This window comes from Macrobrachium nipponense, chromosome 8, assembly GCF_015104395.2.
Source record: "Macrobrachium nipponense isolate FS-2020 chromosome 8, ASM1510439v2, whole genome shotgun sequence".
NCBI lineage: Eukaryota > Metazoa > Arthropoda > Malacostraca > Decapoda > Palaemonidae > Macrobrachium > Macrobrachium nipponense.
Genome location: NC_087203.1, coordinates 85,086,321 through 85,099,136, shown reverse-complemented (window position 1 = coordinate 85,099,136; position 12,816 = coordinate 85,086,321). Strand labels below are relative to the sequence as shown.

General features: G+C 42.5%; 1 protein-coding gene across 15 annotated transcripts in view; it reads right to left on the bottom strand.

The window, feature by feature from the left end:
• Positions 1 to 12,488, bottom strand: part of LOC135222896 (intersectin-1-like) — a 553,230-nt gene extending 540,742 nt beyond the window's left edge. For all 15 annotated transcript variants that reach the window (XM_064261271.1, XM_064261270.1, XM_064261274.1 and 12 more), the window contains exon 1: positions 12,384 to 12,488. The gene's annotated coding sequence lies outside the window, so the exon portion shown is untranslated. The remainder of the gene's footprint in view (positions 1 to 12,383) is intronic.
• Positions 12,489 to 12,816: the final 328 nt, after the last annotated feature.

Here is a 12,816-nt window from a genome sequence, read left to right as displayed (position 1 = left end):
GTCAGCGCATTTAGCCTGATGAAAGTTTTTTTACAGACATGTTATTCCTTGCAATCCAGCCATATTTTTAAAGTTAAGTTGAGTCATTGAGGTTCGATATTTTATATAACTCAAAAACTCAAGGCTAAAACTGCGATCGGGACTTTGCAAAGGAGCATTTATTGTCATGACCCGAAATAGTGTTACCTCTAATTTATATAGATTTGTACGGGTGTTCCACTTGTTTTTTGTGTGTTTTTCTAATCACTACGGTGCTTAACGACCCTATCCATGCATCTGTATAAATACAGACGTCCACTGCGTAAAACACATATTCACTGTTTAATATGATTTGTTACGTAAGGGATTAATAATCAACCCAAAATGATAAAATTAACATAGCATATGATTATGATATTTCAGTAGAACTTCTGGAAACAGACACTCAAAGATAAAAACTCGCAGTAGCAATATCTCAATGATGTAGATAATTTCTGTAAAAAAAATAAGATTAAGAATGTCTCGTAACTTCAGCCACAGGAATAACGAAATTCGACCTGCAAAGGAAACACTCAAAGTTACTCCAAATGAATAAAAAATGTACTTAGCTTGCTTTTGTGGGAAGTCACGGTGTTCCGATAACAGACACGGCCTTGGTCCTCCTTCTCTATTTAGCGGATGACCTGGTTTTTTTTTTTTTGGCTTGAGTTTCCCCCGTGCGCGTTGTTGGGATGATTCGAGCCCTTGAAAATCCGATGCCGCAGACGCGTTCGGTTTGTTTCTTGCAGTGCCGGAAACGCTCACTAACGATGTTTTCTTGAATGATTCTAATGAGAGACGAAGCTTCCGTTGCCGTAGGAAAAAGACACGTCGGTTTTGTTTCTTGAAGTTATTCACTAAACAATGATATAAGTTGCTTGAAGAATCTGTTGCTTTCGTCGTCGTTGAAGAGTTCTTATTGTTTTCTGAAGTCGCTCACTAACGATGATACTAGGTTGCTTGAAGAATCTGCTGCTTCCGTCCGGTCGTTGATTTCTTATGATACATGATTTATTATTCTGGTTTTCTTCGTAGGACGTTGTAGAGTTCTTCTGGTATGCTGGCCACCAATATTAGGGCTTGTGCCTAGTATGATAAGGCGCCCTATGAGTAATGTTAGACTTGCGATAATCTTAAGCTAAGTCGGTTGGTATTGCACTTCCATCTTCAATGGAGTGTCTGGGGTTTTGTAGATCACTTACGAAGTCGGTATATCTTTTTGGTTACGACGATGATGTGTTAAACTCATGGTGAGGAGGTTCTTGTAGAAAACACGAAATATAAAAATATATGTATTCTTCTGAAGTTTTACATGCTGAAGATCAGATATGATTGTACAAGTCTTCTAATAACGATAGCTTGATCGCTTCTGCCAATGATGATGGCTAATCCTATTCCTCTACATGATAAAGCTTAGGTAAAGAGGTACAGGTCTTCTAATGACGATAGCTAACTCGTTCTCCCTGTCTACCATCTCTGTTACAAGTTTATGAAGGAACAGACAGTAGTTCGAACATATGAACATACATACAAATGACATAGTTACATACGAACACACAATCAAATGAGACACGCTACAGATCACGTAGGCCGTTTGAATTATAGGTCGGGGTAGTTGTCTCAAGCAGGGAGCTTGGACTAATGTTTATAAACAATTGAATGACTACAGGTGACGGCATGTTATCTTAGCCTACATACTTATTGTATACGTCATCTTAGCGTCTCTAGTTCTGATCACATTCCTGCAAGCAATCTTTTATATATATGGACTAACATTCCATATTATTATTATGTAAACACTTACACACTAACTGCGATCATTTTTGGTATAATAACACATGTAAAACGATCAAGGGAACACAGAGAAAACAGTACCACAAAATGATGCATGAATTCATAACGGGCGGACATAAAAAAAAGCGGTTTTCAAAATTTCACCATAAATCAAAATATTGTGCTAGAGACTTCCCGTTTGTTGCAAAATGAAGGTAATTGATTGAATATTACTAGACTGTAAGTGTTGTAGCTTACAATTGCAGTTTTCGACCATTTCGGTCGAGTTAAAGTTGACCGAAAGACAAATTTTTTCTATTTATCGTTATTTATAGAAATATTTCAAAGCTGATAAAAGCTACAACCATAGGTGTTTTAGTTGTATTCTACATGAAATTGCGCACATTTTATCATATATAAAAATTTATGTAATGGCTAATTTAAAATGGTGCAAACATTACGACAATCGGACGAAAAAATTTATGATTTTTTCGGAAGAGTTACTGTGCGGACGTAAGGAAAAAGTTTATTTCATAAATTCACCATAAATCAAAATATTGTGCTAGAGACTTCCAATTTGTTGCAAAATAAAGGTAAATGATTGAATATTACTAGAATGTAATAGTTTTAGCTTACAATTGTGTTTTTCAACCATTTCGGTCGAGTTAAAGTTGACCGAAGGTTGAAATTTTGGCACTTATCGTTATTTAAATGAAAATATTTCAAAACTGATAAAATCTACAACCATGGATTGTTTTTTGTTGTATTCTACATGAAATTGCGCACATTTTCATACATAAAATGATATTGTCATGTTACAATAAAGTTTTATACATACTTACCTGACAGATATATACTTAGCTATAGACTCCGTCGTCTCCGACAGAATTTCAAATTTCGCGGCACACGCTACCGGTAGGTCAGGTGATCTACCGCCCTGCCCTGGGTGGCAGGACTAGGAACCATTCCCGTTTTCTAATCAGAATTCTTCTCTTCCACCTGTCTCCTGCGGGGAGGCTGGGTGGGCCATTAATAATCGTATATATCTGTCAGGTAAGTATGTATAAAACTTTATTGTAACATGACAATATCATTTTGATACATTCAACTTCCCTGCCAGATATATACTTAGCTGATTAGCACCCATTGGTGGTGGGTAAGAGACAGCTAACTACTGAAATAGACAGGTAAACAACATATGTTGTAGGTATTAATAAACCTTGGTTCCTACCTTATTAGGCTGAAGACTTCGCGGCTACTGCCTTGGAGTCTGCTTAGCCTCAAGAGCCTCAGCGAGATATTGATCTATGGCTAAGAGTTCTTGTGGGTCTGCCAATGGGGTCTTATCCACTTACTCGGCAGAGCCTAAAGGCCTTTGTTCATTGGGTGCTATTCCACTAACATGACAATACACCTTGTTCAACGAGCACAACACCGATCCCGATCACCTGATCCTAACATCCATGTTAGTTCTAAGATTGCAAGGAGTTATCCCCGAACTCCTTACAAACAACCAAAAACTCGAAACATAATTACACTTTCATTTTTACAAAATATACAAAAAAAAAATTTTGTACTCCCCGACTAGCCATGACACTACCAGCAATGACACTATGCTCCCGTGCGACATCAGTGAGCTTGCTAATAGAAAACCAAGCACATATCTGACAAGAGGGTTTATGTAGATTAAACCACAAATTTAAGGATCAGTCTTTGCTCCAAGACCCAGCACTGTATCTGCTGATACAAATGGACCTAGCGAGAAGCACTTCTCATAGGTCACTCTCACATCCTTCAGATAATGAGATGCAAACACTGAATTGCACCTCCAATATGTAGTCTCAATGATATTTTTTAGAGACATATTCTTTTGGAACGCCAAGGACGTTGCTACTGCTCTCACCTCATGGGTCTTGACCTTTAGAAGACCGAAGGATTCCTCCGAGCAGTTCTTGTGAGCGTCCGTAATTACGCTTCTCACAAAGAAAGCCAAGGCGTTCTTGGACATGAGTCTTTTGGGGTTCTTCACCGCACACCAAAGACCTTGTTGACAAGCTCCATCTGTCTCTTCCTCTCTAAATAATATTTAAGAGCTCTCACTGGACAGAGAGACCTCTCTATCTCTCTGCCTACGAGGTTAGATAGGCCTTTTACCTCAAAACTTCTGGGCCACGGTTTTGACGGGTTTTCGTTCTTTGCCAGAAACATTGTCTGGAAAGAACAGATGGCAGCATCTCCTTGAACCCCACTGTGGAATCTAGAGCGTGCAATTCGCTCGTCCTCTTGGCTGTAGCGAGAGACACAGGAATAAGCATTTCCTAGTGACGTCGCGGAAGGAAGCCAGATGTAAAGGCTCGAATTTATCCGATGAAAGGAATTTCAGTACCACGTCTAGATTCCAACTAGGTGTTCTAGGAGTAGCTGCCTTTGAAGTTTCAAAGGATCTAATTAGATCGTGTAGATCTTTGTTGCTTGCAATATCTAACCCTCGATTCCTAAATACTGAAGACAGCATGCTTCTGTATCCTTTTATTGTTGAGACAGAAAGGTGTGATTCCTCTCTCAGAAAGAGGAGGAAATCGGCAATATTCACTATAGAGGTACTGGAGGAGGACAGCTTCTGACTCTTACACCACCTCCTAAAGACTTCCCACTTTGATTGGTATACTCTTCTCGTCGAAGCTCTGCGGGCTCTAGCGATAGAGCCCGCAGCCTTGCGAGAAAAGCCCCTCGCTCTGACAAGTCTTTCGATAGTCGAAAGGCAGTCAGAGCGAGGACCTGGGAGGTTGTTGATGAAACCTCTCGAAGTGGGGTTGTCTGAGTAGATCTGGTCTGTTTGGAAGAGATCTAGGGAAGTCCACTATCCACTCCCAGTACCTCTGTGAACCATTCCTGGGCTGGCCAAAATGGGGCTATTAGCGTCAACTTCGTGTTCTTCGAAGCTACGAACTTCCTGAGCACTTCCCCCAGGATCTTGAACGGGGGAAAGGCGTATGCGTCCACACCCGACCAATCCAGGAGAAATGCGTCTATTGCGAAGGCTCTCGGATCTTCCACTAGAGAGCAAAAGATCTCTATTCTTTTGGAGAGGAACGTCGCAAACAGGTCTATGTGAGGTCTCCCACAGGGACCAAAGACTTCGACACACTTCTTCGTGTAGAGTCCATTCTGTGGGAAGGACCTGATTCCTCCTGCTCAGTCTGTCCACTCTCACATTCTTGATGCCTTGAACAAATCTTGTGAGGAGAGTTATGCCTCTTTCTTCTGTCCAGGTTAACAGGTGTCTTGTTAACTGAAAGAGGGAGAAAGAGTGCGTGCCTCCTTGCTTGCGTATGTAAGCCAGAGCCGTGGTGTTGTCCGAGTTTATCTGTATCACCTCGCCTCGACTATCTCTTCGAAGAACTTTAAGGCTAGGTGTATGGCCACTAGTTCCTTGCAATTGATGTGCCAGGACACCTGTTCCTTTGTCCAGGTGCCTGACACCTCCCTTGCTCCTAACGTCGCTCCCCATCCCGACTCCGAAGCGTCGGCATATAACACTTGGTCTGGGTTCTGCAGGGCAAGCGATACGCCTTCGTTCTTTTGAAGAGGAAGGATCCACCACTTCAAATGATCCTTTACCTCTTGTGGAAGCGGGAAGATGTCCGAGAGTTGTCCCGTCTTCCAACTCCACACCCCTTTCAGGAAAAACTGAAGAGGGCGAAGGTGAAGCCTCCCCAGAGAGAAGAACTTTTCTAGTGAGGACAGGGTCCCTAAGAGGCTCAGATAATCCCTCGCTGAACTGTTCTTTTTCTCTAAGAAGCTCGAGATTTTCGACAAACCTCGAGTGATTCTTTCTCGCGAAGGAAATACTCGAAAACCCTGAGAATCCATCTGAATCCCCAGATAGACCAAGCTCTGGCTGGGGATCAGCTGCGACTTCTCGAGGTTCACGAGTAATCCCAGCGATTCTATCATGTTCCATTGTTACTGATAAGTCCTCCAAGCACTGAATCTCCGACTTGGCCCTGATCAGCCAGTCGTCCAAGTAGAGGGAGATGTTTATTCCCTCTAGGTGAAGCCATCTTGCCACATTCGCCATCAGGTTGGTGAATACTTGCGGAGCTGTAGACAGACCGAAGCACAGAGCCCTGAATTGAAAGATCTTGTCTCCTATTACAAAACGAAGATATTTCTTTGACAAATGGTGAATGGGAACGTGGAAATATGCGTCTTGCAAGTCCAGAGAGACCATCCAATCTCCTGGACGAAGAGCCGACATTACTGAGGCGGACGTTTCCATGCGAAACTTCTTTTTTCTCGAACAAAGCGATTCAGAGCGCTTACGTCCAGAACTGGTCTCCACCCCCCCGATGCCTTTGGTACTAGAAAAAGGCGATTGTAAAATCCCGGGGAGTGTGGATCCTGCACAAGTTCGATGGCCTCTTTTTCCCACATTTGTTCCACCATTTGAAGGAGAGTCTTTCTCATTACCGGGTCTCTGTACCTCGCTGACAGTTCCCGAGGCGTAGATGTTAGGGGAGGGCTGTTCTCGAAGGGGATTACATATCCCTTCTTTAGGACCGACACTGACCAAGGGTCGGCTCCCCTTTTTGCCCATACTCCTGCAAAGTTCAGGAGTCTGGCGCCCACTGGTGCTTGAAGGAGCAACAAGTCATTTGGATTTCTTGAAGGGCCTAAAGGAAGACCTTCCTCTCTTATCAGAGCTCTTCTTTCTGGCAGGGGGACGAGCCGCTGTACCTCCACGAAAGGCTGCTGAGGAGGACGAGAGTCCTTCTTAATCGCCGACACTACAGGGCGTCCTTTCTTGGACGTTTGTGTTAGTAGTCTTGTGTCGCCTTCTCAGTTAGCGAGCGAGATATATCCTTCACTAACTGAGAAGGAAACAGATGATCCGATAGAGGGGCGAACAATAAACAGCATCCTCTGGCTCGGAGAAACCCTTCGATAATAGGGATCCATATACTGATCTCTTTTTCAGGAGACCAGCACCAAAAAGGGAAGCCACTTCACCCGAAACCGTCCTGTACTGCCTTGTCCATGCAAGACAGGACGCTATGGAGAATCTCTGGGTTTTTAAGAAACTCCGGATCTTTAGATTTGTTGGCCAGAACTCCGAGTGACCAATCCAGAAAGTTGAACACCTCTAAGTGACAAAAGTCCCTTTAGAAAGTGGTTCAACTCTGAAGTGCTCCACGTCGCTCTGACCGATCCTAAGGAGTGGACGTCTAGAGGCCTCCGCTAATTGGAAAAGTCCGCATCTGCAGAGGCAGGTAGAGAAAGACCCATAGTCTCTCCTGTCCCATACCAAATACCTCTCTTTCCATGTAGTTTGGAAGGAGGCATGCAGAATACCGTCTTTCCTAACTCTTTCTTCTTGTCCATCCAAGAATCTAAAGAATGGAGTGCCTTCTTCATCGATATAGCAGGCTTCATTTTCAAAAGGCCGAAGATTTTGCCGTAGCCGAGCTCGAAAAGAGAGAACGAGGAGAAGGAGGAGCCGCCGGACTAAGAGAATCTCCAAACTCTTGAAGCAATAATGAGGCTAAGACTTTATAACTCGAGAGTCCCTCATTAGCAGGAGGTTCGTCATCAGACAACTCGTCTAACCCTCGATCAGACGAAGGAGAAAGTCACGTTTGGAGGGAGAGTCCTTCCAAGACCTCCTACGCTCTGAAGGAGAGGAGCTCCTATTTGGAGAAGAGTCATAAATTCCAGGAACGAGTCTCCGACTCCTGCCTCCTGGCTCTTGACTCCTGACTCCTGCCTCCTGACTCCTGCCTCCTGACTCCGGACTCCTGACTCCTGACTGACCTCCGGACTCCTGGCTCCTGCCTCCTGACTCCTGCCTCTTGGCTCCTGGCTCCTGCCTCTTGACTCCTGACTCCTGAACCTCTTGCCTCCTTGGCCTCCTGGCCTCCTGCCTCCGCCTGGATGCCTCCACACTCCTGGCTCTTGGCTCCTGCCTCCTGGTTGACTCCTCACTCCTGGCTCTTGGCTCCTGCCTCCTGGGTGACTCCTCACTCCTGGCCGGTGCCAGACGTCTGATAGGTTCATCCAGGTTCGTACAGGAAACCTCACCTCGAGTAGGAGTATCGATCCTGGCGGCAGATACCTCCATACGTCTGGAGGATCTTTTGATCGGAAGGGAAGAGTCTTTCCTTCTAGGAGGCTCCTTTGACAGAACTCCTACAAAAGACGAAAATCTGCTCTTGCATCGCCATCATGAATCTCTTCGTAACCTCCTCTTTATCCTCTTCGGGAGGAGGGGAAGGAGGAGGGGAGGAGTCCATAGCCTCCACCTCCTGCCTCCTTCTCACTCTGGTTGAAAGAATGGCTCTTCTTGCCTTCTTCACTCCCGAGGGAGACTCCTCAGGGGGAAGTTTTCTTGGCTCGAATCAATAGTCGGAGCCTTCCAACTCCTCTTGAGTGGCCGAGATCGATCTGAATCTCTCCAATCACGTCTCGGAGATGAAGATCCCGACAACGAAAAACACTCACGCAGGACGCTTTTACAATAGCGATCCTTGGCAGTCTGGGGTGTCACAGAAACCGCCGAAGGGACACCTGATCGGTGGGGATTCTCCACAACCTCCTTTCGGTTTTCGACATTCCTTCTCCTCTGGGCATGTGAGCTTGGAAGAGGTCTAGACCTAGGAGCGTTGCTGAGCCGACAGATGCCCCCTCCACTACACTGGGACACTCATATCACTGTCCACTGAATAATCACTAGCCTTACCTTGTATGGCAGCCATTTTGTTTTCCATCAACTTGAAGGCTGCTTTAGATACCGCAAGTTCTTTTGCTGAATCTACAGGTTCTGCAATAGGAGAAGGGGCTGCAATGGAAGGAGAAGTAGCAATACTTACCTTGGGGAAGATCCCAAGTTAGGAATTAGTCAGATCTAGACTACTTAAACTTCTATAAGAAGCCTTCCTCACTCTTTCTCTCTCTAACTTTTTTAATAATTAGTTAGATTCTTCCATTCGTTCTCACTCAAGTTCTCACATTCCTTACAAGTATTAGTAAAAGAACATTCATACTCCCTGCAACCCTTGCATACCGTGTGAGGGTCTACCGAAGCTTTCGGCAACCTCACCTTACAGCCTACATTCACACAACGTCTCACAACCATTCCAGAGTCAGACATTATTAAAGAAAATTCCAAAATCAAGTCCACAAAACAGTCCACAAAAGCGTATGCCAATCCAACAATCCAGATACGTCACCAAAAGTCGGTCAAGAAGATCAATTGCCGGTGAAAAAAGAAAAACCAATCGAGAGGAACCAACAACAATGTTGATGGCCCGGGCGACAGAAGAATTCTGATTAGAAAACGGGAATGGTTCCTAGTCCTGCCACCCAGGGGCAGGGCGGTAGATCACCTGACCTACCGGTAGCGTGTGCCGCGAAATTTGAAATTCTGTCGGAGACGACGGAGTCTATAGCTAAGTATATATCTGTCAGGGAAGTTGAATGTATAAAAACTTTATGTAATGGGTAACTTAAAATGGTGCAAACATTACGACAATCGGACGAAAAAATTTCTGAATTTTTTCGGAAGAGTTACCACGCAGATGTAAGGAAAATGTTTTTTTATTCATAAATTCCCCATAAATCAAAATATTTCCTGGAGACTACCAATTTGTTGCATAATGAAGGTAAATGATTGAATATTACTACAATGTAAGAGTTTTAGCTTACAATTGCGTTTTTTTACCATTTCGGTTGAGTTAAAGTTGACCGAAGGTTGATATTTTGGCACTTATTGTTATTTATATGAAAATATTTCAAAACTGATAAAAGCTACAACCATGGGTTGTTTTTAGTTGTATTCTACATGAAATTGTGCAAAACAATTCCAATATTGCAAAACTTGTTATGGTAAGGCTCTAATTTAAAATGGTGCATACATTACAACATCGGATGAAAAAATTTATGATTTTTTCGGAAGAGTTACCACGCGGACGTAAGGAAGTTTTTTTTTCATAAATTCACCATAAATCAAAATAGTGTGCTAGAGACTTCCAATTTGTTGAAAAATGAAGGTAAATGATTGAATATTTCTAGAATGTAAGAGTTTTAGCTTACAATTGCGTTTTTCGACCATTTCGGTAGAGTCAAAGTTGACTGGAGGTTGAAATTTTGGCACTTATCGTTATTTATATGAAAATATTTCAAAACTAATAAAAGCTACAACCATGTGTTGTTTTTCGTTGTATTCTACATGAAATTGCGCACATTTTCATATATAATACTCCATGTAACGGCTAATATAAAATGGCACAAAAATTATGTCAAAGTGAAGAAATAATTTCTGAGATGTGTCGCTGATACTTTTCAGTGCGAGAAGAAAGAAATTCGCACTTGCGCGCCTGGGTAACGATTGTAAACAAAACAACGCCTTGATCCGTGAGCTCCCAGCATCCCCCAAGGCACAATTCAAAAGTTTTCGCCTTGTAGGCCTATAACTATATTTCCCCGAATTTTTAAAACTTTTTTTATATCGACGTACCATACGTCCAATCAGCACCCAACAGACAATTTATATAGACGTTTAAGGAGCTTTTGAAGAATAGTGGCCCCATACGAACCTGGGACCTTTATTCTTCAAAAGGATAAAACTGGGGTCCATATTGTTAAAAAGGTATTTAGTGGAGAACAACCGCCAAAGAAAACAAGTAACATCATGATTGGCTGTCAGTAGTGAACAAACCTAAAGATAAGCAAACAACTGCTTGTTTGATTGTCAGTACCAATGTTATATTTATAGGGGAGCGACTACATATCCGTGGACGATCGATTTATGTGTGCTGTCAGTAAGGCCGTGGCGGAACGGCGCTTCGCGCCTCATCCGCATATTTAAAGATTCTTGGCAAGCACAGCATGTTCTGGCAAGAGGTAATGTTGCGCTGCGTGCGCTAGCCACAGGGGTTACAATAAGGCCGTGGTGGAACTACGGGAGCTCCGACCGCTGTGTCCGTGGATCTGTATTCTTCAAAAGGCCCAAACTGGGACCCCTATTCTTCAAAAGGGTTGTATGGGACCGCTATTCTTCAAAAGCCCCGACGTTTAATACGTCCAATCGGTGTTAAAGAGTTAATGACTAGTATCTAAGAATTCTATACACTATTCTCCATAACTCTAGGTAACTACTTTTTTATAAGCTCATGTGCCCCTTTCCTAGAATTACCATTAAAAAGTATTTAACACTCAAAAATTATATTTTCAAGTTCAAAAAATATAATAATGGTTTAAGATAAAATTTTACCCCCAAAAATAAAAAAAGTATTCAGTAAAACTGAAGACTACTGCCGCGCCCCTCTGGTTTTGGTAAGCACCTGTTTACAAGCAAAATGGCCACAGTGTTTAGATCCAGCTCCTTGGAGATGAATTGGAATATTAGGAAAAGATGGTACATAAATGTCATAACCATAAAACTTACAAATTAACAAAAACATTAATGAAATGCATTAAATATTTACGCCAGTGGCACCTAGGAACCTAGCAACAGTAATATATAACTCCAATTTCAACTAAATACCTAGCTATGACAAGTTCAATACTGGGGATGAATGCAGAGTAGGGGATCCAGGCTACTGTAGGCCTAGTAGGCATTCCAGGGGAAATACGACCTAATCTTGAATGGTTGTGTCTTAACCAGGCCGAGATGTGGAGGGGGGGCCTTCCGCAAGAAATTCGTGACCCCTTAGGTTACTTTGTATTCTATCAATATTAAGAATCAAAAATTAAAAAATTAATAAAAAATCATCTATGTTCAATATGACTTTATCCTAAAAGGTATTAATGGCCTACTACCGGGATTCCGTTATCCTACTACCTAGGGTAAAAAACCGCATGGTACAGGGGTGGACCATGTACGATCAATGTGTACAACCCCAAGAAAAGTACATTATAACGCGTCCTGACACTGGAGTAGAGGTCTTTAGCTCCGTTTCTCACAACAAGAAGTCGCGACTGATGCCCATCTCCGATGTCAGGACGCGTTATCATATACTTTCTTGGGGTTGTACACATTGATCGTACATGGTCCACCCCTGTACCATGCGGTTTTTTACCCTAGGTATCAAGAATAGGATAGGTATGCTGCCCAAGGTCCTACCTGAAATCTTATGAGAGATAGGGTGGCCTATACCTAAAAGTTCTGATTCAGAAAATAAATTAAATTAATAAAATCAACCACTAATTCAATACTACTGTATCCCGAACCGTATCAACCATATCTGACTCACGATCCTAGGGGGGATAGGCTACCCTATGTCCAGGCCGATATCTTACGAGGTAGAGTGGCCTAGCCTATAAAAGTTCTGATACAAAAAAATCACAAACTAAATTAATAAAATCAACGACTAGTTCAATGTTACTATATCCTGAACCGTCTCGACCATATCTGGCTCACAAACCTACGGTGGATAGGCTACCCTAGGTCCTACCCGATATCTTAGAAGTAGGATGGGCTTCGGTCTGTCAAGGTTAATGCAAGCGAATGAACGACCAGAGAGCAGTTTTATCTCTACAAAACAGCAATTATGATAAAATTATTCACCAAAAAATATAATCTCAACAATTACCTTGGACTAATATATCCTCCTCCCGGTACTGAATAGTCTATTCCCTCATGACAAGTTGACCTGTCACTTCATTCGCCTCCTTCCACAGTATTGACCACCGACTGGCAATATTAATCGATAAACTTTTGTTTATCTTTTTTATAATAATTTACTTCTACCAGAACTTTCCTTTTTATTATATTAAAAATTACTTTAATAAATAATCAATAGTGATTGTTGCTGGAAAAATCTGTATCAGAAATATACATACAGAATTTCGGTTACTTTTGCCAGATAATTTCATAGACGCAAGCAAAATAAATTTTCCTATTTCATCGACAGTGGATTTTTGTCCGGTATTTCGTAACACATCACACACACACACACACACACACACACACACACACACACACACACACACACACACACACACACACACACACACACACACACA